The 23,001-nt window shown below is 34.0% G+C and overlaps 1 protein-coding gene and 1 pseudogene across 4 annotated transcripts in view; one reads left to right on the top strand and one right to left on the bottom strand.

The window, feature by feature from the left end:
* The first annotated feature begins 1,721 nt into the window (after positions 1–1,721).
* Positions 1,722–23,001, top strand: part of LOC106871173 (innexin unc-9) — a 366,584-nt gene continuing 345,304 nt past the window's right edge. The window contains exon 1 of one of the 4 annotated variants that reach the window (XM_052978623.1): positions 1,722–2,153. The gene's annotated coding sequence lies outside the window, so the exon portion shown is untranslated. Of the gene's footprint in view, positions 2,154–22,093; positions 22,209–23,001 lie in introns of those variants that run through there. The other 3 variants (XR_008267215.1, XM_052978622.1, XM_052978621.1) reach the window with 3 other exon arrangements.
* LOC128247075 (uncharacterized) lies at positions 10,155–15,194 on the bottom strand (annotated as a pseudogene).

Below are 23,001 nucleotides of genomic sequence, written 5' to 3' on the forward strand. Positions count from 1 at the left end.
TACTTTACAAAACTGCACCAATATACCAAATATGAAATCAATTGGAACAGAAATTGAAGAAATTGAAAAGTAGCAGTGAAACAGAAAAGATCCTAAATAAGTTATTCTTTTACTTGTTTCAGTCATTTGACTGAGGCCATGCTGGAGCATCGCCTTGAAATGCTTTAGTCGAACAAATTGACATCAGGACTTACTTTAGTACTTATTCTATCGGTTCCTTTTGTCGAGCCGCTAAGTTATGGGGATGTAAACAAACCAACACCAGATGTCAAGCTATGATGGAGGGACAAACACAGACACACACATAGATATACATACATACGACAGGTTCCTTTCAGTTTCCGCCTGCCAAATCCACTCATAAAGCTTTGGCCGGTTTGAGGCTATGGTAGAAGACACTTGCCCAAGGTGCCACGCAGTGGGACTGAACTTGGAATCATGTGGTTGGGAAGCAAGTTTCTTATCATACACCCACACCTGCGCCTATCAGTTATTAACCGATAATACATGACATTTTTTTTTATTCAACTTCTTAAGCAACGTAAGACAATAAAGCAAAAAAAAAAAAATTAAGTCATTTATTGACAATATATGACATTCAAATTGCAAACATCTAACATAGCATCGTGACATTACATGTGTGTTCAGTATTTCTAATGTTGATTAAGACGAATATCCCAGCTGACGCCACGAAGAAACTCAGCCACAGATCTGGTTTTCTCCCGTCGAGTGGGCTTTTTCCCTCACTGGATTCGTATGTTTCCCAAGGAAGCATTGCAGGCAAATTTTTTTTATTGTCCCAATCGTAGAAAGTAGGCCAGCGCACATAGTTGTGTTCAGAGCATCAAGACTGATATGTGAGACAAAGATAAGTTATCCTCATGCTAAAGACTTGAAATTATCCAAGTAACAAGTGGAAATGTTAAACCAAACGAAAGATCAAGTTTACCACGCATTAATAGGCAACCGTCCCTCATAATCAAAAAGTGATTGATTTTTCAAATGAAATAGAAAAGTTGTTATAGATTTAAATATATCCCGTGTTATCTATCGTGAAATTAATAAAGAACAGAAAAATACTGTAATGGCAACGAAGAGCTCTTGGCACTTACTTAAAAACATTTTAAAAAAAGAGAGAGACTAATTCTACTGTTAAATAACCAATTATAAGTAGCAAAGTTTCAAATGATTAATGTTCAACGGTATTAAAGAAACATGAAGTGATTAATAAATAAAAAAAAAGAAACGCTAGGGTACTTGATTGTTTAGTATTTATGATTTAATTGATGTTTAATGTAAAGTCGGCTTTGAGTCAGTAGACCTACGAAGGAAGGCGTTGAAACTATGAACATACCGTCTTTCTAAGACAATGTGTCTAGATCCACATAATCTAATATGTTCTTACATATTTTAAAATAATAAATGATATGGCTGTTGTTTCTAGCAGATGACGAGATCACGTAGGGTCTAGTTGACTCGTTTTAGGTTTTGCTTTGTTAACATAAGAGAATAATTCTTCCATGAAAATATATAAAATCGAGAAGCAAGTGTCTTCGTATTTAAAGAACGAAAGTATTCGACAAGGAAAGTAAATGCCTGGCGGTGTGTTGTATAGTAAATACAATTGCTTTTTCTGTGGACAAAATATGTAAATACAAAGATTGCCTGAGGTTTTTTAGGTCCTCATTAAGGACCCACTAGATTTCTATGCGAAGATATTCAAAGGCTTCTAGGCTCTCCATAAAGTGACACAACCTATACATACAAAGATGTCAATGTGTTCAAGTTTACTGTAAAGACACTTTTTCTTTATTCGGCACTTACGGCCACAACACAGAGGGGGACTCTAGAAGGACAGACACAACATTACAATGGGGATATAAAACATAAAACGAATGACAATGAGATGTTATATAATGAAGAATGAAATGGCTGCATGGGCCCTTCGCTGTAAAGACACACCATGACTACGAAGACCTGGGATGATTTTTCTTACTCAGAAACGGTGGTGGGTTAAAAGCCGAAGCGCTTCGAGGACTTGGAGCATATTTGAAAATCGGCGTAAAGATCACTGACTTGCGTGTAGGAAAAAATACTATTTTGTCGATATAACAACATATGTACATTAATGACAGTTGTTTTACCGCCTACGGGTAAGTTTATTTATTAGTGTGTATATGTCTGTGTGTATATATTGTTTTTACGTCGTGTTACAATACAATTTTATATTAAACTGAAGGATTACTCAATACTTTATTCTTTATTAAGAATAGTGTTAACCATGACATCGAAGTTTCGGCCTGCTTAACCTTCATCACACTGCTGTACATTTGAGTTCCTCCGGGCCGAAACTTCGAAGTCGTTGTTATCACTACTCATGTTAAAGAACTAATGCTGCACTGCATTTTTTGCCTTGAACAAGACAATTTTGAAAAGATAAATATACATCACTGTTAAATGTTATTGTTCAGCTGAGGATAATATCAATTTTATTTTCTTTTATCGAATATTATCATTAACTGTGTTATGGATTTTGCCAATGTGTGAGAAAGAAATGAAGTCCACAAATATTATCTATCTATCTATCAGTGTGTGTATGTATGTATCTATCTATCAGTGTGTGTGTGTGTGTATAGCATAAAAAACTCCTGCAGAGTAGAAAAGTAAATAAACGACAAAAAAGAAATATTCGATGACGATCATTAATATTGTTAGCTGTCACGCTGCTGTCTTTTGATAAATCAAAATCCAGTTCAGATGTGAAGTTGGGACACACTAAACATTAGTTTTTGTCATCTTGTTATTTATTTGGAGAGTCTCTCAACAGTCATTCATTCTATATCACTGTATTTTGTTGATATATACGTGTGTGTATGTGTTTTCTTTGATATGCAAACAGTTTTATTTACCTTAATATTAACTATATTTCTTAGCAGTGTGAAATGGGTAAATAATTGAACTTATATTTTGCATGTCTTCTGAAATCAATAATGATGTTGACATGGAAGTGTCTTTGAACAAACCAAAATCAAATATTAAACATGGGAGTTTTAATATTTGATATTAAGATACTCTATCTGGGGTTTGTTAACATGGACTGTCAAACTCTAACCCAAGTTTTACTTGTAATATCAAATATGAAAATTGGTGTTAGCTAACACTGTTATCTTTGTGTTATTAATACACAAGCTTGCATTTTTGTTTTATATTTGAAAGCCACATTGAATTAAATTTGATCTAATACGGCCGAATTAATTATTATTATTATTATTAATCTTTTTATAGAAATGTAATTACATTTATTGTGAAACTTTAATTAAATTAAAAAATAGAATTGTATTTTTTTACAGAATCCAAAATTCTTTCAGACGGCCGCAGATTCCCACCTTTGATTTTGAGCAGGCATGGGCAGAGTTTTCGAGAAGCGGGCCGCATGAGCCATGGCTCATCATTAGGCGGGTTGAACTACTAAAAAAATTTTAACTCTTTGTTTAGGTGTGCCATTCAGAAAGTGTCGCGGGCCGCAGGTTGCCCATGACTTAGAGCATTTCCAAATATCTTTTAGTATGAACACCATGGAAGTGTGGATTTTGTTTTGAAAAGAACTTTATGGCAAACAAACACGTCATATAAAATATCTTTCAAATCAGAATAAAGTTAACGTGATCGAACCTTATTGCTGATCGAATTTTACTGTATCCAGATATTTGGCATCGCAAATAGTTATCTGGCTTGTAAGGTATTTATTTCCTCTGAAAAGTTGATTTAACTGGTAGAGTTTATCGATTTCTGTTAAACAAGGTCGATTTTCATAGAAAATAGTGTTTATGGATGGGAGCGAAGTTGGGGTATGTACGATATATTAAATCCATCAGGGTCGCGGTTATGACTGTTATCCACCCTACAGAGATATTAATATAGAAAGTGGAAGTTTGAAACTAAAATCTGGACGAAAATTTGTCTTGTGTCGTCCAATTTCTGTTACAATTTATTAAAGATGTATTTTTTAATACATTATATTCAAACAAACGTATTGTTGCTGTAGGAGTTGAGTCTTATTTTTTTTCTACACATTTTTAGATAGCAATTTGATAACTAATTATAAGCATCTGCTTGCTCGTACATTCATCCTCATGAGATGGGTTTAAATTTAAACACTGACAGAGCTGATCTTTTTGGCACTTTGCACATAAATAATTTCGTTCTCTTTCGATGTAGCTATTTTTTTTCAGGTGGCAGCTGAACCGGTCTACATGTACAATAGTTTTGGCAAATATGAGAGCTTTTTATGTCAAGCTTTAGCAAAACAAAGCTACCTGTTAACGTGAAAGCGTTATTCATTCACATACATAGATACATACACACACACATACATATACAAATGCATACATACATACACATGCGTACACTCATACGCTTATACATGTGTATATGTAGGAGAGAAAGTAGGTGAAATAATAATTCATGTATTACATTATATGTTGCACTTGGTAAAAAAATTACAAAAACTTTACCCTACTCTTTTACTTGTTTCAGTCATTTGACTGTGGCCATGCTGGAGCACCGCCTTTAGTCGAGCAAATCGACCCCAGGACTTATTCTTTGGAAGCCTAGTACTTATTCTATCGATCACGTTGCTGAACCGCTAAGTTACGGGGACATAAACACACCAGCATCGGTTGTCAAGCGATGTTGGGGGGACAAACACAGACACACAAACGCATACACACATACATACACACACACACACACACACACACACACACACACACACACACACATATATATATATATATATATATATATATATATATATATACATATACATATATACGACGGGCTTCTTTCAGTTTCCGTCTATCAAATTCACTCACAAGGCTTTGGTCGGCCTGAGGCTATAGTAGAAGACACTTGCCCAAGATGTCACGCAGTGGGACTGAACCCAGAACCATGTGGTTAGTAAGCAAGCTACTTACCACACAGCCACTCCCGCAATATTAATGTTAGGAAAAAATCCATGCTAGAAATAGAATCAATGTGCAAGGTAAAGACTCCTGTGAGACAACGGTGTTTAGGTAGATATTTGATGAACACTCATTCTTAACCAGTCGTAGGCAAACTGCGGTCTTGAATGAGTCTTCTGAATGGCACGCCAAACGAAAAATTGCTTTGAATTCTTTTAGTAGTGTGGCTCACTTCTTGGAAAAGGTTGTCCATGGTAGTCAATGACGTTTAGAGAACAAGGTAAACACTTAATCTTCACAATGAAGTTTAAGGAGCTTGGTAATCATCTTCAAGGTAGAGTTTAAGGAGCTAGGTAAACATTCTTAGTTGCGTTTAGGAGGCAAATGACGTTTAGAGTGATAGACACTCATTCTAGACAGTGTAGTTAGGGGAGCTTCTTTTTTTATTTTGAGTCTCAAACGAGGTGAAAAGTCACTTAGTGTAAGGTACAATGAAGGAGAAATGAAGACGGACGGAATGAATTTACTTTAGACTCGAAAGAATTCAGGAGGAAGAGCGTTCCAAAGTCTGGCATTTCAAGGAAAGAAATGTATTACCCTAGAAAAACTTCCTTATCCATGGAAGCACAATAGCATTTGAATGAAGATGCTGTGAGTTTCGAATTGGGCAAGGTGACACAATGTGATCTGGGCTTAAGAAAGTTCATAAGAACACTTACTATGGTAGTAATGATGGAAAAGAATGACTGGCAGATTTCAAACAAAAGAGGGTCCTGTGAAATTAGAGACTCGCTCTTGAACCTGGTTGAAGAGATCCAAATGAGGTTGAGGAGATCCAAATGACCTGCTCAATAAGACAACAGTTTTCCATACAAGGATGAATTGTAGACTTGTAAAGATACTAAATGGCCTCAGATGTGAGGTAGTCCTTAGACCTTATAGAATGACTCCACCTTACAGGAAGCAGACCTACCAATTGACTGTATGTAGGAACTCCAAGAAAGATTAGATGAACTATGTGAATACTCTTGACATTTGCTTTTAGAGGACTTAAGTATTAAATTTAGGGATGAGGTTAGAGGAATTGTACTTCACTTCACTACTAGACACCTTGTCATGATGTTTACAAAATAACAGAAATAAATAGAGAAAATTTTCTCAGACTTAATACATAACTATATAAACAAACTAGACTAGTCGTGTTTCTTTACTCTTAGATTTCTTGAGAAAAGGAAACATTGCAAACCTTACTAGTCTCATAACAGCCATCCTTTTAATTTCCATTGTATGTATTGAGTACTTTGCCTTAGATTATTATTCTCGCATTTTTTTTAATGAGCTTATGCTTCAAATATTGCCTTCACATTCCAGTTTAACTGAAAATTTTATTTTGATACAAAAGCTTTTCGTTTTACACCATTGTATATATATATATATATATATATATATATATATATATATGCCACCAGTCAATTTATGTCAATATGTAAGGGAACAAATTAAATATAACAATGACTTTCATTCTAATTATCTGAAAAACCTCTCCTGATATATTTTCTTTTGATTTAGAAGCTCAAAAATGTATAAGACATTTGCTTGTAGTTTTTTTTTAACATTACTGTATTATAAAATGAAAATAAGACATTGAAAAAGCATCTCTGTTAGATCATTCACTTTGCACAGTTATCTAATTAATGACATTCATCACCAAGTTATTTCCTCTTCTTGTTCTTTCTCCAGTGCTTGATATCTGATTGGATATAGACTGAAGATTTATCAGCCTAGTGATCAAACCTTGTATTTTTGTTATCATCATCACCATCACCAGCTACAACAGTTTACATTCACTTTCATGTTGTACTGATTTGAGTCAGTCTTTATTTGGAGTTACTGCCCTCCTAGATAGGTCAGGGACCATGTCTCCCTGTTACATTCCATTTTTGCTGTGGTTTCTCTGGCTTGATGTTCTTCCTAACATTTACATCACAAAGTGTACTGGGCATATTTTATTGTGGAATGAGCTCTAAGAAGGTTGTCTTGTTCAAGACATGACTAAAGAACCCTTTTACATCCTACATGGTCTCCTGTTCATTTGACAACTACTCTACAGAATGTACTGGTTTGTATTTGTCAACAATAAGCATCATCTCGTGGATTCTACATCCAAAAGTCCATGCTATTGAATAAATCAAAAGGGGTTTTATCTTTCACTTGTGTGCCTATCTATTAAATCTAAATACAATTATCTTTCCTGATTCATGTTATTGAAAATAAGTGGTTGTTGTTGAATCCCGGGGAACTCCTCCTTAAAATAACCAGTGTATAATGACTGTATAGCCTGTATGGTAATATATGGAAGTAAGATGCTGTAAGGAAGTTAAACAAAGGTGATAAATGTAGAAATTGGAGAGAATTGGGGTGAACGTCCTCCTTTTAATGTGAAATATTGACCTGCATGGAAAGCAGAATTAGATGTGACCTATGGAAACAGTTCAGCATTAAAGGCATCATTACTAATGTATGCAGGAGAGATGATTATACTTTGATCTGTTTGATGACAAGTGTTAGTCGTGAGGATGTGTGATGTTCAAGGATATATGACAAGGGAAGGTTAAAGAAGACATAGCAAGAGGTGCTGAGGTCAGATCTCAGGTTGAGATGACAAAATATTGAAATAAATGGTCATGTTACAGTAATGCAGAATTAACCAATTCATGAGTGCTTAAAAATAAACAGATGTTAAAATTACATTAATGATGATGATGATAATGGAATCAATCAAAGAAATTGTCTTCAAGCAATTACAGTATTTTATATTACATTCATGTAAAATGAAACCACATCTCTCAATTAGAAACTGATATTATGATAGTTCAAATTTTCAAATAACCTGAATTTTGCCAAGATATCTTATTACATCTTAAAAATGGAAAGCAGCTATTCTTAGTGCAGGAGGTAACATTTGGTTTTAACTATTAATATAGGGATTTCATGGATATAAAATTTCTCTCCATCTTTGCTTTTTACACTGGTAGACCTCCATCTGTTTATAATAGATTTCCTGTTACTTTAGTATTTGACACAAGGCAATTACTCTAGTTTCTCAGAAGACTGGAATCTGTTTATTGATTATCTCTTCCTGATCTTAAAACTGTTTAAAAGTGTAAAGATTAGTTATTGAAAATAATTGGGAAGATTAATTACTTTTTCAAAATCATCATCTTGTGATACTTCAAGTGTGAAGTGGCACTAAAATATAATGGCTGAAGGAGATTAAGTCATGCACTGAATACATTTTACTTTAAAACTAATTGATATCATTAATTTTGTTCACAATCTTTGCTAATGTTTCTGTGAAAAATATAATCATAAAGTTGTTGTATTTAATTCTGTTTTAATTAGTACTTTCTTCAGTATTTGGTGTATTGGAATGCAATAAACTTGTGCATAGTCACTTGAGCATTGGATAAGATACTTTGCAGTATTTGTTTCAACTTCTCTGTGCTCTGAATTTAGATCCTACCAAAGTCAACTTTGCTTTTCATCTGCTCATGGTTGATGAACAAATTACACATTCAGTAACCAGAATCTCTCTCTCTCTCTCCCTCTCCCTCTCTCTCTCTCTCTCATTATATTTCTATATTTCTCTTTCTCACACTCTCACTCTCTCTGCAGCTGGACCTGGGCAAGGTTGGGCTCCATCAAGTTTAAAGGACTAGGGCATACCATGTGTCACAACAGCACTCCTACAAATCTCTGGAGAGTTGAGAGAACAAGAAAAGAAAGATAATGATTACAGCTATTGTAGCTTTATTTCTTACAAAGATAAAAGTTAAAGAAAGTTACTTAATCAAATCTGTTTTATTTGATTTAATGAAGTTATAACGATAAAAATAACTGGGATTGTTTTGTATGTGTTTTTGATTTTATTTTTAACTGTTTAGAAGTCTATAATGGAGCTTCAAAACATTTTTCATAATTGTCTTACTGTATAAGTTTTACTACCTTGTTATAACAACATCACACAAGTTTGCATTTTTATCTAGCTTTCCTCTGGGAAAACAGAATTTTGGCATGTAAATGTTTTGGGTTGTCTGCCAAACTTGCTGACTGATAAGAACTTGCTGAAGACAATGCCTTTAGGCTTTTGTAATGTAAAGAATATAATGTCACTGGTGCATTTCTTTTTTGTGCATAGCTAGAAACTGTTAAACTCATTTCTCAGCTGACAGTCTTCTAATTATTGCTTCTTGAGTTGAAAGTAATTCTTGGGTTGTCCCTGAAACTGTTGAAGACAGCTCAAAGTTAGCTAATGATGGTCTTTTATATTGATCTCACTTAGTAAGTGGTTTATGTAACTTTTTTTTTGTTGTCTTTTTTCATCTATTCCAACCTATAACAGCTAATCTTGTTGAAACCTTCTCAGCCTCCTCCTTGTACTCATTTCCACCTGGCAATTAGGTGAACTGCCATTTTTGCTGGAATCAGATACTAGCTTCATGTGTTATCCAATTAGAATTAGAAATATCTACAGTATATTTGTTGTTGATTGATATGTATATAACAAATGTTCTCCTTCTATGGATAATTCAACAGTTCACGTTCTTAGAAATATAGCTTCTATCAACAGGTGTAGGTTGAAAATAAAGAACTGAAATACTGTGAAAAATTGTTAACTTGCTGTGATTGGTCTAAATATTGGAAAGTGGTAATACTCATGCTATATACATATTTCTCTTGTCTTCATTTCATATATATCAAATCTACTATGAACAGTAATCCTATCTTGTGTTATTTATATTTTGTTAAATGCTGAACTGACAAAATGAATTTGTCTTCCAACATCTGTTGCTACAATTTTTACCACGATGTTTAAAATCAGTTTACAATTTCTAAAGTATATTTTATACTTCATTCAGCCTCTTAATCTTATTAATGTTAATATGGCAAAATATTAATGGTAATATCAAGGTTGCCACTCATCAAATAATAAAACACCCAAAATATTTGCTGCAAAAAACCCAGATCCTATTTTATAAACCCAGATGTTAGAAAATAAGTACATAATTGGTAATTTAATGATAAAATATATTATATGACAAAATGAATACAGAATTTAATACTTACTTTATATCATATGGCAGCTAATTGTCAATTTTGTACATATCCACATCATCTTCATTCACTTCTTCAATGGTGATACTCATTTTCTTCCTTTTTGAAGTTTAATCTACTTGTATATCTACAATGACAAGATCTATCCACTACATCTTTAATAAGATTAGTGTTCAGCTCCCAAGAAATGCATGACGCTCCCTTTCTTGTAATTGCTTGTTTAGTGAGTAGACGATCAGTGATCATTTCGGCCTTTAACCTATTAGTGAACTTTGTCTTTGTGCAATTTACTTGGGAAAATATGTGTTCCATGCATGCTGATGAATGATGTAACCGTTAAATTAGTCATGATTTGTGACAGCCTCTCAAATTTAGAGTGGTCAAGCCCGTCTTTAAGATTGAGTATGGAATACCAGAATTCAGGGACGCTTTTTGAGGAAACAGGAATCTTTGTATTGCCGAAATAATCTCCACTCATTGTCTAGTTCATCAAGTGTGTTTTCTGGTGCAATTGCTGGAAAGTTTGATGCCAAGGGAATTATCGACTGAGGAGAGTTAGTGAGATCACGCCCTACTTTTGGATCAAGTATTTCTAAGAGAGAAAACACTCCAGCTTCATCGAGAGGAAAGCGCATTTTTATTTGAGAGCATAATTCTATTAAAAACATTTTGCAATCAGTTTTGAATCTAGCAGAGTCACCAACGATGGTGGTTTTTTTCTAGATATCTCATTGCCCGTCCACGGAGGTAAATATCACTCATATCTTTGTGATTTGTTGTGTTATTAAGATCAGTATCTGATAATTTAGATACAGCTAAAACATTATCTTTTATAAAGCAACTAAAGATACTTTTATGTTCACTGGATACAAGTGTATGTAACGGATGCAGTCGAAAGTGTTCTGATTGTGACAACCATCTAGTTTGTGAAAGCTTTGGAATCTTGTTTTCTTTTGTGCCAACAACACTTTGTATCATATTGAAGTCATTTTGACGTTTGCTACTTCGAGAAAAGTAAGAAGTTAAGTCCTTTAAAAGGGACTCAAGATACGAAGGTAACACCTTCACTGCATGACTTGAACAAAGTGCAAATGAATGGTAAACACAGTCTGTTGTAAACAGAGTTGGATTATCATTTCCCATTAACTTTTGAAACCCACTCTTGTTACCCATCATTGTTGAGCAATTATCGCTGGCAAATCCAAGTATGTTGCTCATAGATACATCTTTTGTAAGGGTAGACTTGACAGCATCATACAAACTCAGAAATGAACCATTTTCTTACTACAATTTCATCCAGAAGAGCATCCTTGACATTAAGTGATTGTTTATCAAAAAAGCAAACAACTATTGCTAAGATTTGTGTCACTGAGATGTCTGAGCTCTCATCTATCAATAATGAAAACTTTTGTTTCTTGAGAATTTCCAAGATTTCATTTTGTTCAGAATGTGCAATTCTGTCTTGAATAATGTATGTTAGCTTTTTCACTATTGGGAAAGGCCTTTTTACAAATTTCAGCTAAGTGATTTATATGGATGAAAGGTACATGATGTTCAGCAACATAATCTATTAATAGCAAGTTTGCCTAAGCTACTTTTTCATTTAATGTATCATCTGTTTTTTTTAACAATAAATTAATCTAATTTAATAGCAGATTTCGCACAATCAAAAGCTTTCTTGTGTTTTATGAGCTAACAACATTGATTTCTTAGCATTTTTCAACACAACGTTGCAACAAACACAGTAGCAAGTGTCGGGATTTTTATCATCTTGCTGTAACCAATTTTTAAGCTCAGCATCCTCTAACCACGACTTCTTGAAATTTTGGGTGTACCACTTCCACTTCCTCTTTTGGATACACTATTGTCTTCTATTACTTCGCAAAGGGTTACAAAACAAAAGCACTCACTCAAAATGCTGTTAAACAAGTTTTAAATCCTGAGTAACAATCAAAGTGTACACCATCAACATAGTCAAGCTGTCAACTGGTGGAGTCAGAGTTTCAGACAAATGTATAAGCGGCCACCAACGTATTGTAACTTGTAGTTGCCCAGTATGATACAAGTATAAACAAATAATGAACGCATACAATCAGTAATTACGTCACTTACAATATTTGTATCGATAAATTCATTATGTGAAATGATTATGGATGATGTATAGAAAGTTTACAAAGTATTAGAAGAGGTGCAACTTTGCTACATATTGCATACAAAGAGTATGACACCGAATTCTCTTTAAAAGATAAGTTTGCAGCCAAAACTAACTTAAAACACCAGATGTAATGTAAATTTGGAAATTAAAACCCATAAACCCAACATTGTTCCCAAAACACAGATCTGGGTGGAAAAACCCATCAGTGGCATCTCTGGGTAATATGGTAAAATATTAATGTTAGTATGATAAAGGATTTATATAATCTTATTAATATAAGTTCTAAACTCAGGCATCATGTTTTTAATAAGAAATCACTTAGATCCCATTTCACTGTTTCTCAAATATACTTTTAATAAAATTTTATACTTTTACTACTTGCTGTGTCTGGAGGAAGGGACAGGCCCATGACTCTTGAATGCTCTTTGTGACTTGTAAGATTGATCCTATAAATGTTGCATTTAGACTGTTGTAAGTCTATACCTGCAGCAAAACATGAACAGAAGAATAATCTTCTGAAGAAAAAGGATTAGGCATTGTGGTTTGTTCAGAGAAAGGGTGGTTGGGCACACCAAGTGAGTCAAGAGGTGGAGTAAGTCGTGAGGGGGAGGAGGGCTGCTTCAGTGGTTGGAGAACTAGACCACTCAGCAGAAGTCATTAAAGTAGTAATAGACAGAGAGAGGATACAGCATGCTTATAGACCTAAGGCAGGAGTGTATCTGTTAGTGATGAAATGCCAATCAACCAAGTGGCCCTTCTCTGGATGTGATCTAAGATATTAGTGTGATTAGCAACAGTACCATCCCAAATGTGGGTGCAGTACTTCATTGTAGGCTTTAGTTGATTGTTGTAAACTGTCAGCAATTGTTGGTGGGGTAAATATCTTCTGGCCTTAATGAGAAAAGCAACTCAATCAAATGTGGTTCTAGTTATGCTAAAGATGGGATCTCACCAGGAGAGATCCTCAGTGACGGTGGGGCCCAGCATCTGGAGTGATTGTGAAAACTTGAAATGAATGTCACTCATGTTTGGAAAGGGTGTGGTACCATGGTATTTTCATGATATGAGTAGTGCTTGAGATTTTTGCCATCAAAAGGCAATGTTTGTGGCATTTCATCTGTCTACATTTTGAGTTCAAATTCCACCGAGGTTGATTTTTGCCTTTCATCCTTTCAGTGTTGATAAAGTAAGCACTAGCTGAGTGCTAGGATCAATGTAATCAACTTAACCCCTCCCTTGGGATTGCTGGTCTTGTGCCAAAATTTGAAACCAATGTTCTTCTAGCATATCAAGTAAGGCTGTTTCTAACCACATTCTGATATTCGTACTTTCTCTTTGTAGTTTGTATTCTGATCTTTGCCACATTGATCACTATGTTGTTTGATTTTAACCTACACTTTCAGTTACTGTTTTACAATCTTCTTAACAGAGTTCATAATGAAATCCAGGTCATCTACCTGATTATAAAAGTACACTAGGACATACAGGCCCAGTTGTTTGTTTGTACCACTACCTCAAAGATCATGATAAAACTGAAAGAGGCTAAGAGCAGATCCAAGGTGAACATTCACCTTTACAATATGTTGTAACTATACTGGAGCTACTCCCAGTTCTTTATATATGGTTTGAATTGCTATTACGATAGCTCCTAGATTTTTCAGTATACCCAGTATTACATTGTCAGGTTGAGTAAAGGAACATAGTATTGTTTGTTATTTCTGAGTGTTTCTCATTTCTAGTATTTTGAGAAGACATATCTGGCCACGGGGAAGTATTACCATGCTTGGAAACAGATGAGGGTTGGTGACAGGAAGGGTATCTGGCTGTAGAAAATCTGTCTCAATAAACTCCATCTGAGTCATGCAAGCAAGGAAAAGTGGAAGTTAAAATGATGATAATGATATGAATGATTTACATGACCTTCAGCTATATCTGTATATTTATATTGACTTTATAATGATCAGTTTTGACAATGGCCTATTGTTTGCTCAACAACACAACACAACGCTCTCATTCATCATCAACATCCATTTTCCATGCTGGTATAAGTTGGATGGTTTAACTGAAAACTGGTAAGCTGGGGAGCCGCACCAGGTTCCAATCTAATCTGGCATGGTTTCTACGGCTGGATGCCCTTCCAGTAATGCCAATTACTCTAAGAGTGTAGTGGGTGCTTTTTCCATGCCACCAGCATGGGTGCCAGTTACGCAGCACCAGCCACAACTATGATCTCACTTGGCTTGACAGATCTTCTCAAGCATTGTGTATCACCAAAGGTCTTGATCCTTTGTCACTGCCTCCATGAGGCCCAACATTCGAATGGTGCTTTTTACATGCCACTGGTATGGGTGCCAGTTACATGACACTGGCATCGACCATGACTATGATTCCACTTGGCTTGATGGGTCTTTTTAAGAATGGTATATCGCCCAACATAGCACTGCAAGTGGCTGAGTATTCATTGGATATGTATACTGTTAATCCATTAGCATTTAAACTGCCCATAACTGGCCCAGATATTCTCCAAGTTTCACGTTCATATTGTCATGCTAAAAGTATACAATCACATCAAAATCTCAAAGCTACATGAGTAATTCAAAATAATGTAAATAAATGAGTAGAACATTTGACAGAGTAAGCATAACATATACTGTGTAACAGGGCTGGAGACATTTGAATTACAGATACAACCTATTCACCACACAGTTTCCGCCAACCAAACTTCACTCTTGCAGTTTAAATCTACAAGAAAAGATCCAACCCATGCCAGCATGGACAATGGACATTAAATGATGATGAAGAAACCAAACAGTGGGATCAAATGTTGGACTTCAAAATTGCAAAGTGTAACGTTTTAACCAGTTGGCCATGCTTACTTACATCCATTAATTTTATACCTAGTCATTTAGTAACATAATAGTAAATACCTGTTTTTTTTATCTTTTACTTGTTTCAGTCATTTGACTGTGGCCATACTGAGGCACCACCTTGAATTTTAGTCGAATGAATTGACACCAGTACTTTTTTTAAGCCTGGTACTTATTCTATCAATTTCTTTTGCCAAACCACTAAGTTATAGGGATGTAAACATACCAACATTGGTTGTCAAGCGATGGTGGGTGAACAGACACAAAGACACACATACATAGATATATACATATATATATGAAAGACTTCTTTCAGTTTCTGTCAACCAAATCCACTCACAAGGCTTTGGTTGGCCTGAGGCTATAGTGGAAGACATTTGCCAAAGGTGCCACGCAGTGGGACTGAACCCGGAATCATATATTTGGGAAGTAAACTGCTTATCATACAGCCACACCTATTTATGTATATTACATTTATATAAAAATATAGGTACAGGATATAATTTATATCAAAAACTGAGGAATTATCTATAAGCCATTTACTATATTGTTAAATCTACAGCAGCTGTTAATGTAAAGCTTCAGGTGTTACTGGCAAATTTGGTAAAATGGTTGTCAGAGAATTCAAAATGCACTGAAAAACCATAACAGGTGCTAATTAAATCTAAGCTAAAAAAAACACGGCAATATTGCTTGAGCAAGATTAATAAAGGCTTTTGATAGGCATGATTTCTTCTCCCCACCCTTACGAGGAAAATCATTTATCAAACATGTATGATGATTTAGTATAGTTCATTCAGTGACTTTCTTTATTATTATTTCATAATCTATAGAAAATTAATTAGAAATCTGCTGAAAACTAGTAATTGAAATACTTCTTAGAAGTCTTATATCTAAATATTTAATGAAAGACACCTGTTTTTAACCCTATAACACCTGTTAATTCTTGACTCTTCAAATATTATTCTTTTGTAGGAATAAAATATCAAAATTGAAAGCTTTCGATAAACTCTAAGGATTGCTTGAATAACATTATTGCATGCAAGCAATTATGTTATTTGGCAGTTGTTCCAGAATTATTGACATTTGAATAATTTATCTGTCTAAATAAGTGTGTGTGTGTGTGTGAGAGAGAAAGAGAGAGAGAGAGAGAGACAAACAGACAGACAGAGATAGAGAACTTCATACAATATCTGAGATATACAATTCGCTTCTCCAATTTCATGGTGAGGCTACTAGTGAACCTTGGGGAACAAATTTGTGGCCACCAATTCCTCATTTGAAATAGAAGCTCCACTAATTTGGTTTTGCTTGAGGAATGGATGGTCAGATATTTTGCACCAAGTTCAATCATGATCTAACCATGAAACTGAAGTAGCATATTGTATGCCTTCAATATTGTATAAAGATCATGTCTAAAATGTTGCAACCCCTGGCCTTGCCAGTTCTTATCATGCTGTTCAACCCATGCCAGCATGGAACATGGACATTAAATGTTGATGATGATGATGATGATGATTGAGTTCTACTCATTAAAGTAAATATACATATCCAGCAACATGTATAGCTGTGTCTGTGTGTGCATGTGAAGATTTTTACTCGAAACATATTCCTTAATCTTATATCAACTGGACATTGATAATTTAAGCTTTAAGAATAATTTGATCCTTGAAATATCTTATTCTATAGGACATTAGAATGTCAGAAAGCAAACTGTAAATTTAGAGTAGTAGCTGTTTTCAAGAAGAGTTGAAGAATATAATCTTCAGGCATTGTTTTTATTCTTTTAAGGAAATGAATTTTATTGATTATATAATTATTACTTATAATTTTGTAACAAACACTCATAATTAATTTTATTATTGAATATTGCATTATGTTATTTTGATTTCTTTTTCAAGGAAATATTTAATTCTCTTAGAACAAGTCATTTGCATCTGTTTAGATAAATTATTTTCTTTTCTTTGTTCCAAGTACAAAATTATTGGAAAATTATTTGAATTTTGCCTTTAGTTAACAACCTTGATTATGAAGATACATCAATTTTAGCAACAGTATTACTAAATTTAGAGTAATATGCTGAATTTCTATATAATGCCTGTAGTTTTGTTCAATAAAAACTAGAGCAGAATGGATCCTGGTATAGTTTGGAAAGAACTCTGCTAAGTACTAAGCAATTGACTAAATTTGTTAAGAACTGCAAAATAATAATATTCAGAAAATAATTTAGAATGATATTGAATATTGTTTACATTTTAAAACACGGGATTTTTTCAGTTTAAAACTATATAGATTAAAATTCTTCCAGAAAAACAATTTATTCTAGTAAAACTATATTTAAAAATGCTAATTTAAAATAGTAAACATTCAACTCTTTTATGGGCAAATATTTATTTACATTAATCTTAATGCAGATAAATCTTTAAGAAAATTGCTTGACAATGAGTGAAGAAGAAAATCCATATGATGTTGAGTTGAATCACATCAGAAATTATCTAGACACAAGTGGACTCTGAAAAAATGTTAATATGTAGAAGTGTCACTGAAAGTTACTGATCAAGAAGATAAATAGTATAGGAAAAACTTACCCTTTAAAAGAAGACAGTGATGTGCATTGTTGTAGAATTAAGTTGTAAGATAGTGAGTGAAGCAGTTGCTAATAGGATGATGTAAAGACTGTAAGGATAGCTGTCAGATGCTGAAATCGTCAGATTAGATAGTTGTCACATAAGTAATTAGTCAAATCTGAAGAAACTAGTGCTGTTCTGAATTTAGTAACTAATGAGTACAAATACTTCAAAAGTGGAATGAATTATTTTTTATAAAATAACATTATAATTAGCTTATTTTCAACATTTTGTCTTGTGAAGAACATGGGCACTGCTTCTTCCGCCAGACCTTGCAAAGATAAAGGTTCACATGGATAACGAAATTGTGCAGGAATTGTTTACTGGTGATGGCTAGTATGGTAACATTGTTATCTACTGCTACAAATATAAAGGGGATGCTTTAGAGAGGAAAAATTACTCTAATCTCAGGATAGTTCACCTCTAGGAAAAGACTTGGTGAATTTGATATTGGATGGAGTTAGGGTAGATGAACCCACAATTTGACTGGTACATGAATGACACACAAATAATATATTTCTTTTGAGGTGCAGGTATAGCTGTGTGGTTAAAAAGATTGTTTCCTAACCATGTGAGCTTGGGTTCAATCCCACTGTGCAGCACGTGTGTGTGTGTGTGTGTGTGTGTATCGATTGTCAGTTAATCATAAATCTGAAAGAGAAGCACAACTAAGTTATAGAGTAGTAGAGTATTTAGAGAATGTTAGTTATGGCCTGTTCATAGTGTTACCCAGGTTTTCACATCCATAAATGTCTCGTCTATAACTTCTATAGGCTACTGGCCATTAGGGTCTGTGAAGCCAAGTGCTTTATGGACACAAAACCTTGGGTAACCCTATGAACTGGCCATAACTAAACTCTCTAATATATATATATATATATATATATATATATACACTATGCACTAATTTTAGTGATCTCACTCATGAAATACAGATGACAAATTAATTTATTTGCTCATTAATACAGAAACTTGAGTCTGAGGGTAACTAGAAACATATTTTCTATTTTCATTCCCTTTGAAATTGCTTTTATTTATGGTTTGGGTTTTGACTGCTCTTTCTAGCGTGTAAGGTGTCCTGTCAAAGGTCACCTCTTTTACGTATAAATACTTAAATTGTTTGTAAAAAGGAGTAGTCCATCGGTTACGACGACAAATGTCCCAGCTGATACGATCAACGGAACAGCCTGCTCGTGAAATTAAAGTGCAAGTGACTGAGCGATCCACAGACACATGTACCCCCAATGTAATTCTCAGAGAGACTCAGCGTGACACATATTGTGACAAGGCCGGCCCTTTGAAACAGCTGAGTGGCAAAAATGAGTAGTACACTATTATATATGAAAATATGTTGTCTATTGACTTCATTACGCATGCTAGCCACCGGTCTGAAAATTTTTCTACCTTTGTCTCTAATTGACTTTAAGAAAGTTTTTGACTGGTTCCCATTATTTAGATGAAACTTACATCTAGCTATAGATAAATAGCTATTAAAAGCTGTCAAGCTTAATAGTGTGCCAAATAAACAATTATAAAATAGACAAATTAATATAAAGTAAATTAAAAAGTAAAATATAGAGAAAAGAATGGCAGCAATAGTTGTGTATGAGACAAAATACCTTGTGGTATTTGGTTGTGATCCTTTACATTCTGAATTCATTCTAGCCTTCATTAACTTGTTAAGCATCCTTTCCTAAATCAGTAAGTACTAGACAAGTATATATAAATATATATTCTTTTCTTTAACTGTTGTTTAGTTCTTATGAATATGACATTTCCTCATGACTACTGCTAATTTTGATAATCTCTAAATTTGAACAGAATTGACTATATACTTAGAGCGGGTGTCTCAGCATGGCTATAGTCCAATGACTGAAATTATTAACCCTTTAACTGCAAAATTATATTTCATTGTTATTTCAGTAATGATGTCAAATATCTACAAAAAAAAAAAAAAAAAAAAAGAAAATGGTATTTTCTGCAAGCCTCAGTAAACTTGAGACATATCTCTCAATAGAAAATAGTTTCAAGCCTAACATCATTCAGCAAAAGATAGCTTGGTATATAAAACTGTTTTCGACAGTTAAGAGTAATGTAATTTTGAGTGGATATATCTGACTTTTGTAGTAAAAGGGTTAAAAGGAAACACACATGCATGCATGCACATGCTCTCTCTCTCTCTCACACACACACACACACACACACACACAAACATTTGAATCAATGTTAGCAAATTCATGAAGATTTAAATGTAAATATTCAAACAGCTATTACAAAGCTACTATATTTTCTTTAACAGTTGTTTAGTTCATATGAATACTACATTTCCTATGACCACTGCTGATTTTGATAATCTCTAAATTTGAACAGAAGTCTTTTAAATATTGCTATAAATGGAAAATATAAACGATAGTAAACTGAAATTTTATCTGTATTACAATATCCCTTGTGTAAGGTTTTGAATTAGATAAACAAAGCCAACATTATTACTCACTGACTAACCTTGCAAGATATAGATTTAGAGTTTATGCTTTACTAACCTTTACTCGTAAAGGAACCATCTTACCAATGTAGGTTTTCCAATCTACACTGTTCATCCAGAATAGACATTTTATAATCACTGTGCTGTGGCACACTTATATCGACTACATGTGGCACTTGAGTGCCACATATAATTCACAGGTATGCTATATGTTTCATTGGCAAACCAGAAAATGCTCAAATGTTTAGAAAACATGGGTATTTATTTGTAGCAAAGCACAATGTATGCACTCATCTCTGTTTTAAGAAATTTTAATGTGCATCATCACTATCATCACCATCATCAACATCATCATACATTTGCTTTCCATGCTTGTATAGGCTGTCACAGTCAGTGTCATTTCTTATTGAGTGTTGCTTCTCCTATAGACTGGCGCTTGTATGTGCCATTTGGCTTTCTACAACCAGATATCACAAACCACTATTCTATCACTTCCTATCGCAAACCACTGTTCAGTGTACTGGGTGCCTTTTTTTCCTTGGCATCAACCCTAGAGAAGTTGAATAGTCCTCAGCAACACAGGACTAAAGGGACCTCACAACTTTATGCTTTCTCTGCTCACTTGCCAGCCACTTTAGAGTGTGTACTGGGTATATTTTTTCAAGTTACAAGTACTAGAGAGGTTTTTTTTTTTTTTACTTATTAATCACTGTAGAGGGAACACAGAAGGGTGGAAGTTCTGTCGTAGCACCAGCACAGGAGTGCTTTGTAGTACATATTACATATAGAGAGTACTCAGTAACCTAAGATGTAAACTGATGAGGGAAATAGGAGAGATTGCAATGATAGCAGAAACAGTGGCTGAGAGGGACAAGACTGTCACTGTAGTGAGTACTCAATAATCCGGGGCCTGTATATTTGCTCAAGTTCTTGAGGAAGGAAAGTGGAGAGAGAGTGATGATTTGAGAAGGACTAGTATAAAGGGTGGTGGGGAAAAAGGGAGCAAGAATATGATGAAATTTGGTCCCTGCCCCACCCCATCCGGGATTTTGGGGGAGAAATTGGGAGGGGAGTGATTGATAATTAGAGAGGTGGACAAAGGTAGGGGTGAGTGATAAGATAAGGTGGTGAGTGACGATAGGTGTAGCCCAGAGTAGAGTGAGTGACAGCTGGCTGTACAGAAAGACAAAGTTATAAGGGTATCAGGGTAGGAAGTGAGGGTGCTGCAGTGTAATCTGTTACACATAGGCCTAATGTAGGATATGAGAGTCAGAGTTCTCAGGGAGTCTACAGAACATTAAGATTATCTATTGCTTGTCATTTTCACCAGAACAATTTTGATGACTGAAGGAAAACAGAATGCAATAGTTTATCTGATCCATTTGAAATCTAAGTTGAGGTCATGACATAATCATGCTGTGAGAAATAAAAGCTTATGTAGAAGTATTGATGTTTGTAGCAATTTATGTTGACCATAATGAAGATTTATCTTGCATGTAAAAGCATTATTGAATTGAATGAAATCTGAATTTATTATTTTTTTTGAAATTTACTAAATAAGAGTATACCAATTGAAATTATGAAAACTAGAAAGCAATTTGAAATAGAGCAATTTGAAATATGTTATGCTAGTTAGTAACAGGTGGTTAAGTCATTCATGTTTTACAGGAAAATAAAATAACAAGCACAAAACTTCTTTATATATATATATATACATACATGTACAGTAAACTGTAGACACATTGGAACAAATACACATTTACTTACACCAATCAATATATCATCTATGTTTGTGTACAGATACACATTGTGTCATAAAATGTCTATGGTATGAATGAATATATGTGACAGATTGTTCCTGTATGTATTTGAATTATTATTACTACTACTATGTGGGACTGACATTCTGACAAAATAAATATAAAATCTTTGATACTTAAAAGTTGACTTTTGAATTGTGGCATATGTAAGGTAATGGCCTGGTTGTAAGCTATACATGTAAGTATTAAAATTAATCTTATTCTAATCTTTAAATCTAATTGAAACTAAAATCTCAATCTTTTGTACATTCTCTGAATTCAGTTGCTTTGTTTGTTGCAAATGAAATCCCATTAAACTTAAGCAATCAACTGAAGCCACGTATGACTGTTAACATTAATTAGTTTACAGATTACATTCCAGCTATGACTATTTCATCTTATCAAACACTGTGTGTGTGTGTGTGTGTGTGTGTGTGTGTGTGATCATTATTATCATTTAACATCTGCCTTCCATGCTGGCATGGATTGGACGATGTAGATATAGTTAAAAAATGTGGTGAATTGTGAAAAATGTAAAAAGAAGGAAAGTACACATAATTTTTATGTTGTACAATATATATATATATACACATGCATATATATATTACCAACACGGTCACTACTACTACTACAACCAACAAAAAATGCTCCCATGTGGACTATGTTGACACCAGTAAGGAACAATTATGAACTTTTCATTTAATTTCATTTTTTTTAAATATGTATTTTTGATAAGGTTCGTTCTTTCAAGAACCGAAATATGTTAAAAATATCTCTGACAAAATTATGAATTAAAATTCATTTTTTATATATTGCCGTTTTCAAACTTCTTTTTTATAAATACATATATATATATGCATGTATATTCGGTCAGTACTTCATATATCCTAAAAAGAAGCACACTCTAAAACATTAGAGCAGTAGTATATTTAGAAGATTGTTTGTTATGACCGGTCAGAGAGTGACCATTTGTTTTGCAAACTAACCATGAT

This window comes from Octopus bimaculoides, chromosome 2, assembly GCF_001194135.2.
Source record: "Octopus bimaculoides isolate UCB-OBI-ISO-001 chromosome 2, ASM119413v2, whole genome shotgun sequence".
NCBI lineage: Eukaryota > Metazoa > Mollusca > Cephalopoda > Octopoda > Octopodidae > Octopus > Octopus bimaculoides.